The sequence below is a fragment of the Ambystoma mexicanum genome, chromosome 12 (assembly GCF_040938575.1).
Source record: "Ambystoma mexicanum isolate Mex_15411 chromosome 12, UKY_AmexF1_1, whole genome shotgun sequence".
Classification (NCBI taxonomy): Eukaryota; Metazoa; Chordata; class Amphibia; order Caudata; family Ambystomatidae; genus Ambystoma; species Ambystoma mexicanum.
The window spans coordinates 1,202,456,209-1,202,469,621 of NC_090936.1; the positions used below are offsets into that span (position 1 = coordinate 1,202,456,209).

The following is a 13,413-nucleotide window of genomic DNA, read 5'->3' on the forward strand; positions in this document are numbered from 1 at the left end:
TATATTTTTTTTCAAGTTTTGGTTGCTTAAAAAATATTTTTAATAAAGAAAAAGGGGGTGGGGGGGAACCCCCCATAAAATAAAAAATAAAAAAAATTCAACCTTTTTTTTCCGACCATTTTACTTCGATCAAATGGTCATTCGACCATTTGGTTTTCGACCAAATGACTGGTAACCGGAACAATGCTTATGGAACTTTGCTTCCCTCGATAAACACTCCTTGTTGGAGAAGTCACAGGCTGGCTGGCAACATTGTATCCATTTAGCAGTGGAGTTCACTGCGGTTCCCGCGATCTCCACTGATGTACCTGGTGACGCTGTAACTGCATTCAAACACAAGCTACCATCAGAGAGTGACATGGAACGACTGATTTCCCTTGAAAGGGAAAGCTGTAGGGTTCCGTGCTGGCGCTTTGGGTCTGGGCAGCGGGAGTTTCAGACTCTGCTTTTTGGGGAGGCAGTATATTCATGGTATAACTGTGACTGTCCCTTCCCCCGCACCAGAGACCAAGGGCAAGTGACTAGTGGACCCCCGTCACACCTCTACTTGGTCAATCATCAAATGGCAACCAGAGTCCCATGTCACCCCCGGGGTGGTCCTAAGAGCCAGACAGTGAACAGCATCAAAATCCTTATACAAAAGAGGAATTGAATACACCCATTAATAGTCATGTAGTGTGCCTTTTTTGCATCAATCGACAATCATATACTGTGCCGACACACGTTTCATGCCTTGGATTTGCACTTCCTCAGGGATACTACACAATTAAGCAATTCCAATTTTTTCAAACATTTATTGATATACTTCATGACACGAATCCGCAAAAATGACTACATTTTGCATTATGCCAACTTCTGAAGCGAAGTGTCATTACATTCTGTAGTATTACTGCTGTGGAGGCAAACTGAAAGAAAAATAAAGCACTACTTTTCGTTTGAGTGTGTTTTGATCATGTAGGTATCCCAAGCATGTAGTTGACGTTATACAGACTAATTTCATTTAATACAAAACTATGTGGACTATCACAGACTGTATGCTTACTTATCATTCTCAGTGCGTTCTGAATTACTATAGTATCTTAAGCAATTCTGATATAGGTGAATAGGTTTGCATAAAGTAATTGTTTCAGTAAGCAATCATAAAGTATGGAATAACTGCTCTATAGTCTCAATTATTGAACATAAGCAACACTGTGTCCTTATCGCACACTGGGCGCAAAGCAGAATTTCCCTCATGAACCCTTCTAGTCCACCTGCCCGTCCCATTTATTCCTGAATGAAACATTTGGTACATTTCAGAATGGCACACTCTTGCCACATTCATTTTCTACATTATGGCCAGTAATATATTTTCTAAAGTATGCCATGTCGTATTACACTTTTTAAAATAAAAAAACAAATAAAAGAATATCCTAATTATAGATTATTTTATCATGATTATATTGTAATGCAGTTAATTGTATTTCATTAAGCCCATCTATAAAACACAATCTCAATTGCCTTGATTTTCTCATGTATGCATCAGGTCCTGCTGTGAAACTCACATGTTTCTGTCCCGTAGGGCCTAAGTGCCATTGGTATGGCCTCGAAGCACTGTGGCTGGTCTATGAGTTCCATAGACCGTAATCTGAACATTACAGGACTAGACTGTACATAACATTGCAGGAAAATTACAATTGCTTTAGCAGAGAAAACCTAGTACAGTAACATGTTCTTTATAAGTTATGTGTTGGGCAGGGAGCATGGTGTGTTTGACTATGCCATGTATTTAGTGACTGTTTGTATGAGAACCGAATTTAGGTCGAAGGGACGTTGCCAATTAATATGGTAACAACGTTTCAAAAAGGCGGAGCGAGCCATGCAAGCTGGGATGCAACTATCTATCCCCCAGCAACTGACTACATTTGTGGGCTTTGCGATTATATGCTAAACTGTACATTACATTGCAGGGAAAATACATGATAAAGTGTACATTACATAGACGAAAAACCACAATTCGTTTTAGCAGAGATGACTAGTTCTTTAATATTATCTTTAACATGTGTCATGTGTCATGTGTCATGTGTCATGTGCTGGATTGACAGTATTGTGTTTGACTTTGTCGGAGATGCCACTACCATTCTTCGTACAGCTCACGGTGCTGTACAGGAGCTAAATGTGTGAGAGGACCGTCACTGTGTGATGTTATGATACACTAGTTGCTTGTTCAGCACTTTCAGCCACAGGAAAGCCACCTAACCTTGCCGATGGTGGGGAGCAGGTAGACAGTGTCTAAGGCTGTAGGGAGAGGTGTGTGCAGGAGGATAGGCTCAATGTTTATGTGATGTGAGCAATTTAGGGATTGGTGTAAAAAACAACCTGTGGTTATGTGCTCCATGACAAATAGAAACGTCAATGTTAGGATTGTGCCAGATATTACGAATGACTTGCCTCAAATGGCCGCAGTTAGGTCCACGTTTGATTAGAAGCATGAACAACGGATACTCTTTTGATTATGTCAAGTGGAACTTCTTAATCAAAACCCTGCAAATGAAGATATTAGAGAAATGATGTCAAAATATCACCTCACCATGCTGCTCTTTTCTACTCAAAAAGGACGAATGGCTTTTTATTCCAGAAAGGTTCAGTCCCAATAGAGAGACTAAAAAGAGCACTCCAGTCTCAACACTCATTGTTAACTCGTCTTTGGAACCTTTAGTAGCTGCTCTTAAAACAATTATTTGATAATTTGAAACCAATCCTTCTAGTATTGTAACAAACCTTATCCATCAAATGGTCAGAGCCTCCAAGAACCCAAACTAATGGATATTTTGGGAACATCTCCAGTAATATCGGTTTCAAAAGATTGTTATAGATCGAACTTTGATTACCGAAAGTGAACATGCACCTATTCTTAGATAAAATACTTTGCAGATTAATAGTCTACTATTAGAGACCAGCCTCCTAATTATGCAAATGTAAATCAAATAATAAATAAAAATAAATACAAAGATTGTTCAGAATTTGGTAAATATATTGAGAAGGTTCTGCCTGGACCACAAAAACCTGTACTATCATTAACCAAACTCTGGATAATAAGTGTGTACATCGATTCTGTAAAATCACCATCTAAAGAAATAGCGTGACGAATTCCTCTGTAGGACACAGGAAATGACGTCAACCCACACACTCAGAAACTCCCATGTGTCTTGAAATCAAACCATCAAGGTTTGTCATCATCACAGCTGAAGATAACACTGCTCACAAAGTGACCTGTATCAACTGCGGTATACTATTGCAAGCCATGGACCTATGTTGTCAATCAGAGTGTGGTGGTGTGGTAAAAGGTGGCAGTAACTGAATTACTGAAAATGCAAATTGCGTGCAGGGGCCCAGCAACGTTAGCACATACGGGATGTTGGGCCCCTTAGATGCAATTCTTAATATTCACGAGGCAGGGGGGAGAAAGAAAGAGTACATGCGGGGCAAACTGGCTTTTACCCTTTCATTTTTCCCTCATCAAAAGTTAACGCTGCCTGGAAATACACTTTTCAGGCAGCGTTCACTAATGGAATCCGATGGAATCAGCGTGTTTTTCACAAGGTGCAAAACCGAGGCGTATTCTGTAGGCATCCACCCATTGCATGCCTGCATGAAAATGTCATGCAGACATGAAAGGAAATGCACCGACGAGACGCAGGGGGGATTCACAGCGGAGAGCATATCTCCTCTCCGTGCACCTACTCAGTCTTGTCACTGCAGGAAAATTGGGCAGAAAGTCAAATCAAGGCATAGAAGTATTACACTTTGCTTTTACAACCCGATTTACCACTTCACCCCATTTAAGATGAGGCTCTGTGAATAAAGAGAAACTCTTTAATACCTTCTGGGTTTGTGTGGAGGGGATGCTTATGATCGAAGATAAAGCACCATTTTGACTGGAGAACATGTTACACATTGGGCATGCAGTCCTTTGTTTAAATTCCAGCACACTTGAAAATGCTTGCAGTTTTCAAAAAACAGAGTTGTGAAAATACATGTGGTAAATAGCACCCTGTTTCCATTTCACCCGAAATCAGTGCAAAATCGTTCTGCTATCAGGGTCACTTACTCACTCTCGGGAGAGAGTTTATATTGTTCAATGGAAATTACACCAGTTTCACTTTGAAAAGCACTTCTCCCCCAGCAACAAAAAATCTGGCGTCAGTAATATGCAGCACCCCTTTGTTTAATGGAGAGGTCTAGGGAGTGGGGAAAGTTTAGGAATTTCGTTTTGTGGCAAAAACACCTTTCATTGAAAGGCAGGGTATCAGTTGGGAATTTCGTTTAGTGCCCAGCACCTTTCTGTTTGGGAATGGTCACAATTATACATTTCATTTTTTGGCCCGGGACACCCAAATTACTTTATATGTCTATAACTTAACTTCCGCGAGGAAAGAAGTTGGGGTTTCAAACTCCTCCAAACTCCCCCTACGTCAATCAATTTGGGAGTTAATTGAATTACTATTCAGTCAAGTATGCTAATGGTCTACACAATATTCCCCTAACCCACTATGAAGGGAAGATATTGAGGCAGGCAGATCCTCCATACACTTGGTTTCAAATGGATCAATTCTACTTATATTGGACCTCGGTTTTGGGGCACTTAGGGAAGACAGCCAGGCTCCTATGGGGGTAATCAGCTCGGGTCTGGTCAGATGGTGCAGTCAAAGATAGCCCCAGCATCCATCCCTCTGTTGGCTCTCCTCACGAATCAGGGCCCTGTCCGCTGTTGGCTTCCCCAGTGTCTAAAGTTTAAGGCCTCTCAATATTAAGGCCTCTCCGCCCATATTGATTTTAGGCAGCTATCTCAGGATTCACCCACATGGATTATAGTGAAGTCCTGGAAGATGTTTAGCATATCTCCCTTAAAGATGGTTTTTGGCAGGTCTTTCTGTCTCTCTTTCCTTTGTCTGTCTGTCCCCTTTTTCCTATTTAGCATGTCCTTTTTAGCCCTAAGTCCCTAGCACAAAATATTAAGATCAGGAGGTGTCAACTTATTAGCCTCGAATTGTCATTGGACCTCTGCACTTCTCTCCCCTCCCAACATTCCACCCCTGTCTGCCTATAGGCCCAGGGAGTTCCATGATTGAAGTGTAGTGGAGAGGTGCGCACCTTCGATCATTTACATTTGTTTAGCTGTCAGCTTTTACACTCAAATAGTCCCAACTTGGCAAATTTCAGTAACTTACTGAAACATGCCCTAGTATATAGATATTATTGTTTCCCTACTCATAATGAATCAGTGCAGGTAACTTTCATTTCTGCAGGTTATTGCACAAGTGCACTATGGCTTTTCACACTTTATGTGGAAACTAACATAGTTGGGTATATGGAACTTCCTAATCAGATATCTAATATACTAAGCTCCCCAACTTTCAGATTTCTAACATTTTCAGGAGAGCTAGAAGCACTGTTGAGATTGTCCCAGGGTTATACAAAATTGAATTCAGCTATAAATGACAACAGCTTTAAAATGAGATCTGTCCCAACTCTAAGTATTAAGGTCTCAAAGTTCGTGAGAACTTTACAGAACATCTGTAATGTAAGGCAATGACCACATTTTTGTACATATATTTTCAGTTTCATTTTTGATTCTTGATCTCATTTCCCTGTAAAACGCATGGTTCAGAGAATCTAAAATCTCTGGGCTGAATGCTGGTTCATCCTGCAATAAAAGTGATCCAGCGCTCTGGAGAAGCCCAAAACTGAGCTAATGGACAAACAGAGATGGTATCTGTCCCTAGATGGTCTCTGACATCATGAGGCTATGCTGGTATTTGCCCGTTGTCCTTAGTATCTTGAGTTGACCACAATGTTGATCTAATAGTTTGTATTTTTTTTAAAAAATATTTCCACCCACCCAGACGAGCCCTGTTTGGATCTGGCCCGTCGTAAATACCTGGCATACAGGAGCTTCAAAGAGACCTCCCTTCCAGATAAGGAGCCCAACAGACCTGTCATGGGGGAAGGCAATTTGTGAATTCTGCCCAGTAACTAGAAGCATTTGTCTGTCTTGGGGTCATAAGGTATTTACATGTGCTTTTACAAGAACATAGCCTTTTCACTTGGTTACATGTACATTTCAGGTGAAGCAACAACTTCCATCTCGCTATCATTGTTCACTTTATCATCCTGATATGCCCATTCTTAAAATGTTTCCTTTTTGCGTAATGCACGTGCCTCTGGCCATTGCAGTTTCAGTGTTACATCACCCTGCTTTTCAGGTAACATGAATCTCTTAGTTTTTTCTTGGCCTTCTAAGTACATGCAATGCCCGTTTGAACCAGTGTCTTTCCTTTTGTACAGCAGTAGGTTCTTAATGGGGAAACCCATATGTTCCTTTTGTCATTTACCATGTGCATTTTGTCAGTTTGTGTTGGAAAGTGGGCCTTATGCTCTTTATTTCTCATGATGCACTGCATTTTGAGGTATGATAGTTTCAATGAAAAATGTTTCTTGCTTTTTTGTCTCGCAGCCAACACTGTGATGTGCCTTTACCTTCTGCAATCGGATTTCACTTTCCAGCATACTATGTGTTTCAACTGCAGACATACCAGTATTGGGATTATCTATGCACATTTAACAGCACTTACATTTTAATGTAGGCTTTTCATTCAGCAGGGTGCCTTGCCGTAAAAACAATATATTTCAACTTAGAGGTCTAACCTGGCCTTTCCTTTCATGTGCTGGGGCTATCATTAAAACCCACAAAAGAATACATCAGCCATCAATCCACACTCAAACAGGTAAATAATAAGTTGCCATTTATATAGGGTTTTTATCCAAAGCACTTTGCATAGAACATTTTTATATACAATTATTACCCAATCGAAATTGGTACTCAAGTTGTTCGAGACTTATAGACACCAGCACCAATCCTAGCTTTGAAGCTGTATCTCTTTGAGGACAGATGTTCTCTTGGTGCACGTTCCCCACTCATTCCATTTTAAAACACACACACACATTTGTTTTTTAGAGATGGAAAGAAATGTTCAAAGCGATTGCCGATATGATATGATAGGTTATTTATAACGCACTTAATACCCAGGGGTTTCTAAGCGCGGATCCGGGATCGAACCTGTGGTGCTCTGTGTGGTCTTGCTTCCAAGGCGAGCATGTTGCCCCTGAGCTATCCTCCCAAGACATAGTGGCCAACCTACTGAAAAAGGCACAGAAATGAAGTCTATGGTACCAGCGATCACATGTGAGCGGGCATGTTCAGGGTGGTGCTGAGTTTTAGACTCGTCTCAGATTTCCCAGGCTGCCAGTGGCAACCTAAGGTCTCTACCAGCACTCAATCGAGTAGGGGAAAAAATATGCATGTGTTGCCTTTCTCATTTATAGTCATAGATGTCAGGTGGTGCTGAAAGCGCTGACTGTAAGCCTAGACTATCGCCATAGGGAGTAAGTGTAGAAAAGAGATGAGATGTGAAGAGGGGCGCACAGCCCGTGGGTGTTGTATGGTTAGTTACCCACCCATTCACCACCCATGGCCATACTAGTCCCTATGGCCATTCCCACTCAATACCTGCCCCCACCCCAACCAAAACACATCCTTGGGATCTCTTACAGTCGAGCTCTATGCTTTCTGAGCAGCCCTGTGAAAGGTAATGGCTGAATTCCAGCTGCAAACCAGGTAAACCAGTTCCTAATGAAATACTGGCAGTTGGTTTATAAGCAGTGTGGGTGTGTCCTTGCATCTGTTCCTTGTACTGAGTTCTGTTAATTTGGAAAGTCAACGGTTGTGGCTTTTGTTTAGGCATTTGCCAAAAACTGCCATAATATGCCCCGGTATTACCACCATTTGCCAGCTATGGCCAAGTAGTAGCATTATGACAGAGCCTTTCCCATGCCTACACAAAAGACAAAACTGTTGGCGTTACCAATGCAACTTTTCACGACTTTCGGAGTTCAGTTAAGTGTGAACCACTCTGCAAAAACCATTACAATATTTGTGAATGTATCATCCAACTCCCCCTAACCCCCTTTGAGACACATCGACAATGACATTTTTTGCAGTGAGTAATAAACTATACTTGTTTACTTTGGTGAGTAATCTATATTTCCCACTACTATTTCATTGTAAAGTCAATGAGACCTAGTATCTTCTTGTTAAATATTGTAATTTAATCATGAACCTGGCGAAAAGTAAATAACCAAAATGGCTTTGTCCGGGTTTTATCAGCAAAGCGGCTTCCCCAGTTTACCTTGTGGGCTTGTGAAACAGCAAACCAAACATTGGCACTTCTTGTATTTTCCCAACAGTTTATTGTCTACTCATTGCAAACAATGTCCGTGTTTGACAACGCCATGTCGAACAGAAGCCAAGTATTATGACACTCAGAGGGGGGTGGAGTATGAATTTTCAACTATTGGGAAGGTTTTTGCAGACTAGGGTTACCCATTCACTCAACTCCAAAAGTTATGTTGAATATTAAGCAATTATCAACTTTTTGCCATGTGTGTTATGCCTCGCGAATATAGCAGAACCTGCAGCACAACCACCTTAGCAAACAAAATGCACCTTACAACCCATCAAAGCGGACTCGTCCACCATTACTCAAAACACAAATGTGCAAGGCGGTGCATCCATACATTCACACTTATTTGTATATATGTATTTACTTAAGCTGTACCTCACTGATGATGCCCAACAAGGCCGAAACATGCCTGGGGTTGCTTGTTTTCTTATGGAGATCCGACGTGGCCTGGCAGCGTGGGCTGGACTTCTCCCAGGGTGGTGGGGCTAAGGCTTGTTTGAATGTGAATACCCACCTTCTGTGATGACACAGGGGGGTCTGTAAAATAATGGACTACTTAGCTGCTCAGATGGACTCCTAGCGGTTAGCATTAATGTAAAGCTGTCCTCCCAAAAGTTTTGCGTCCTTTTTGGGTGTTGAAAAATGGAAAGAGGTAGGCTGAGCTGTGGTTCAGACACATGTCTGGGCTGCTTGTGGCCCTGTACAGAAGCAACGTGCCTAAGCGGCTCAGTTCACACTGCTTTCTTGCCGGAAAAGGGGGTCAAGTACCATTTTCAGGGGTGTTGCTAGGTCTGGAAAAGATCCGGGGGTACGCTAATGTCGGGACTCTCGGGACTCAGGGCTGGCTAGCCTTTTGGTTGTAGCCCCTGAGCTTCTATTCCGGGCTACAACTAAAAGACCCAGAGCTATAACCCCCGAACCGCCCGCCAACTAGCACCGCCTCTGGCTGGTTCCCTGCAGTGATGACAAACACGCAACAAAATATCACACTGAATGCTACTGAGAGGAATTACCAGTGATTAAGAAGCGCTGACTCAAGCATTTCAATACCTCACTCTTCGGTTTTCTTTAAAAATAAAATAAAAATTACCTTACAAGTGAAGCAGTCTCTTTTAACTCGCCTATGAAAATGATTGGTCTGGGATGTCTCAAATGGGCTAAGGTGCAGACACACACCGTGCCTACCCTTATTGGGCTACAATACATACAGGTGCATAATTGCCACAATGACCCATTCCAATCTGTAGGTGCTTATTCAGTCCTGTTCTTTTTTCCTTTGCATTCGGGGACTTGTAGTTCTTCACCATTTCAGTTTGAATAGAACTACAACGCCCAGAACGCCAAGCAAACAGCAGACTGACTGGCCTTCCTGCATGGGCACACGAGAGAGCTCTGTCACTGATCAGCCTTCCTGTAGCCCTGTAGGTTGCTGCATTCCTGTTACTTCTATAGTCTGCGGTAGGGAGCATTGAGTGTGCACAGTGAGAATGGAGGGCCTCAGGAACCAGAGTTTGCTAGATTAATTAATCGTTCACAAAGCGCTTAATACCCGCGGGACTGGGATTTGAACCTGTGTTGCTTCCAAGACAAGGCGTTGCCCATGAGCTATCCTGCCGGTATTTTTAATGGCTCAGGCACAGAAACTATGAAAATAAACTTTCCAAATCGGGCAACTTTGCTTAGACCAGAACTTGCCTGTTTTTACTCAGCTATTGAGAGCTTGGGGTTAGAGCTCACTGTTAGTCATTTTGGATGTTGTCCAAACTCCCAGTTGAGCCTTTGCTTCTGTGTGTTATAGGTCATGTGGTTCTAGCTTAAGTTGAGAATCTCATCAAACCGGTTCCGGAAAAATTACTTCCTATTACATCAAACTCGAGACACTGAGGCAGCTGTGCCAAGCATCAGAAACATTAACTCTTCCTCGTCCCAGCCGTAACACAATCACAAAAGCAGGCACCCATGAGCAAAACAGAATACGATTGTTGTTGGCCTACAGACCCTCCCAGGGCAGAAGGGTGGGCTGTACCTCCAACACCACTTGCTTTTTCCTGTCCTGAAAGAGGGAAGTGACCCTGGGGAAAGCATACTATAAGGCTCTGTTGCGTTTCTTCCTCTGTACCCCCACTCTCAGAGGGCGTCCTGACTTGTGACGGCCACACCTGACGGAATGATGAGTGGGATGGAGCACTGTGACCTGCCTTGTGCTGGCCCTGCTCCTCAATGAGGGAGCTCATTGACCCGCCTTGCGCTGGTCCTGCTCCTCAATAAGGGAGCTCAGTGACCCGCCTTGCGCTGGTCCTGCTCCTCAATGAGGGAGCTCAGCGACCCGCCTTGCGCTGGTCCTGCTCCTCAACGAGGGAGCTCAGCGACCCGCCTTGCGCTGGTCCTGCTCCTCAACGAGGGAGCTCAGTGACCTGCCTTGCGCTGGTCCTGCTCCTCAACGAGGGAGCTCAGTGACCTGCCTTGTGCTGGCCCTGCTCCTCAATGAGGGAGCACCGTGACCTGTCTTGTGCTGGCCCTGCTCCTCAATGAGGGAGCTCAGTGACCCGCCTTGCGCTGGCCCTGCTCCTCAATGAGGGAGCTTAGTGACCCGTGGCCTGCCTTCTGCTCTCCAATGTAGGATAAGAATGTTCCACCTTGCAGCACTCCCACTCCCTGCAGACAGTGAGGGTGGGCAGAGACGTTTTTATGGGAGGGCAAAAGGGGCACTTGCCCAGTGCCCCCACCTTGGAGGGGGCCCCACAATGCTGTCTGATCTGAAGAAGTAAGATTCCTTTGTTCACCAGACTTAAATAACACACATCAGGGTATTGTATTATATGGTGCTGAGGCTCTAAACCCTTTGCCTGTCTGTTTTGGCAAGTACTTTCTGCCTCGATCAATTCATCATGTAATGCTTTCTGTGTTCACTGTGGTATATATAGTGTGTGTGTTCCTTGCGGCACAACTCCTGTACAATTCTTTCCTTCTGGTGTGAATTATGTTGATCATGTGCAATAGCCAAATTTGAAATGCATACTGGTAAACTAAATTCCACAATGGTTGAGAAGTTAGCTCAGTGTGTTATGCACTCATTGCAGTGATATGTGTTGCTATGCAAGATTAGAATAGCACATTCTTGTGAGGCTGGCAGCCTTTCCTATGTCTGAACTTTATAAACCTGCCTGCATATGTACCTGGTCTTGCAGCACAACAGGTGCTATTATCAGCAAAATACCTTCACCAGATAGGGGTTACTCTTAAAAACGAACATGTCATCCTTATGGTGAAGGTCTAGAAAATGGTTTGTTCAGATGGGGTGTTGTAAAACCTAGTCAATCACCTCCAACGATGAGAATAAACAGTTAGTTCAAGAAATGAATAAGTATCAGAAATTGGAGCAAAACCATTCATGCTGGATTTGCCAGCAGACAATAAAGTGACCCTGACCAATCATTTTATATCTCGTACATTAGTGTACTGTCTTCTGTGAAGTTTGCCTCCTCGCATGCTGGTGGCATCGTTTAGCCCATTACTTGATCTTTCTTCTTTAGTAGGCCATTTGAGTGGAAGGGGTGGTACACAGAAGGGATCGGACCAGATGGTGCAGGACTCCGGCAAGCATATTTTAAAGTCTGCTCGTTTGACACAAAGGAACGCTTTGCATTTTGTAAAGGTCAAAGGTTTTTATGCACGTTTATGAATGACAATTTGACAAGCCAGTGTTTGGGAAGTATGTAAAACTTTAAAATACAAAAGACCACCCAGATTAAATCTGTTAAATCACACTGATTTGTATGCTGGCACTTAATTACGTCTCTTGATAATGGAGAGAATAAAGCTAAAATCATTCTGTTTTACATCCTATTACACTATTTTGTTTTTAAAAATGGTCATGTTCGGTAATGTGCTGTGTGTACTTTCCAAGTCCGTTTTTGAAAATTGCATTATTTTAGTTCATGTTAAGAACTGGTATTGAAAGTGTTCAAATGCAGAAATTGCAGAGTTGGCACAAATCCTAGATTCACCCCTTAACCAGTTTGTGTAATGCTGGCCATTTAATTTAATCTTGTATTGCCTAGCCTCTTGACATTTACAGTCCCTTAACCTTTCAAAATTGTCAGCCCTCAAGAGAGATTTGATCTTCAAAACAGCCTCACTCATGGTTGCACTGGCTATAGTGTTGCTTCCAATATAATAGTGAGCATTGATATATTGCACACCACAGGCACTTTATTCTTTTGATCTCTAATGGCAACACTATTTGAAAACCATGCCCCAATTATAATCTCAGTCTGTCTGCATACTGACACAGGGACGTCATTTCACCAAAATACCAGGGGTGGCGGAAGTGACATTGCATGACCATTGACCTCTGATGACATCACAGGAAGTGATGTAATTTAACCCCACCCCAAAGTGATATCACGGGAAGCGATGGAATACAACCTTTCACCCCTTGACAAAACAGGAAGTGGCATCACATAGCATTGTACACTACGAAAAATATGGTTACGATATCACTATAATGTGATATACATTTCATACAAGAATGGATCGCCATATAAAATTTTGTTACTTGGCATTTATATCGCGCCTTATGTATCATTGGTATGACCTCAAAGCGCTGGTAGGTTGAATGCCCTCGGGAACCGTAGTTCTGGTCAGTAGAGAGAGAGATTGTGGTATGGTGCGTGGGCGCACCGGATATGGGTGCAGCTGGTGTGGTTGTTGCATGGTAGCTGCTTCATAGCGGTAGGTGTGGTGCTGAGGAAATCAGTTGGATGTGTTCAGTCTGGAGGGTGGACACTCAGACTGAGTTCTGGCTGCGTTAGGCCTGAGGAGACGCCTAAAGTTATGTATCGTAAAGATCAGTGTGTATAGGCCTATATTACCAAATTACTGTGAATGCAAGCAGACGTCCATGGCCAAATGATAATGATGTGTTATTATACAGCACTCGCGCTTAAGCGCTTTATATAGAACAAATATACACCCAAAATCAACCAACCTGTGTTGGTACTCATTTATCGACCTCAGAAGTATGAAAGGCTGAGTTGAGGCGTTTAAGAACAGACTAAATCAGTGACTCACCTTCTGAAGTGTGCCTGAAATAAACCTTTAATGAGTTTAGCAATTATTGTATAGAATT

At 42.8% G+C, this 13,413-nt stretch overlaps 1 protein-coding gene across 7 annotated transcripts in view; it reads right to left on the reverse strand.

Annotated features, from left to right (window-relative positions):
• SLC16A7 (solute carrier family 16 member 7) overlaps positions 1-13,413 on the reverse strand; it is a 504,734-nt gene that overhangs the window by 415,608 nt on the left and 75,713 nt on the right. For 3 of the 7 annotated variants that reach the window (XM_069629851.1, XM_069629852.1, XM_069629853.1), the window contains exon 2: positions 2,431-2,523. The exons of the other annotated variants lie outside the window; for them this stretch is intronic. The gene's annotated coding sequence lies outside the window, so the exon portion shown is untranslated. The remainder of the gene's footprint in view (positions 1-2,430; positions 2,524-13,413) is intronic. 7 annotated transcript variants of the gene reach the window in all.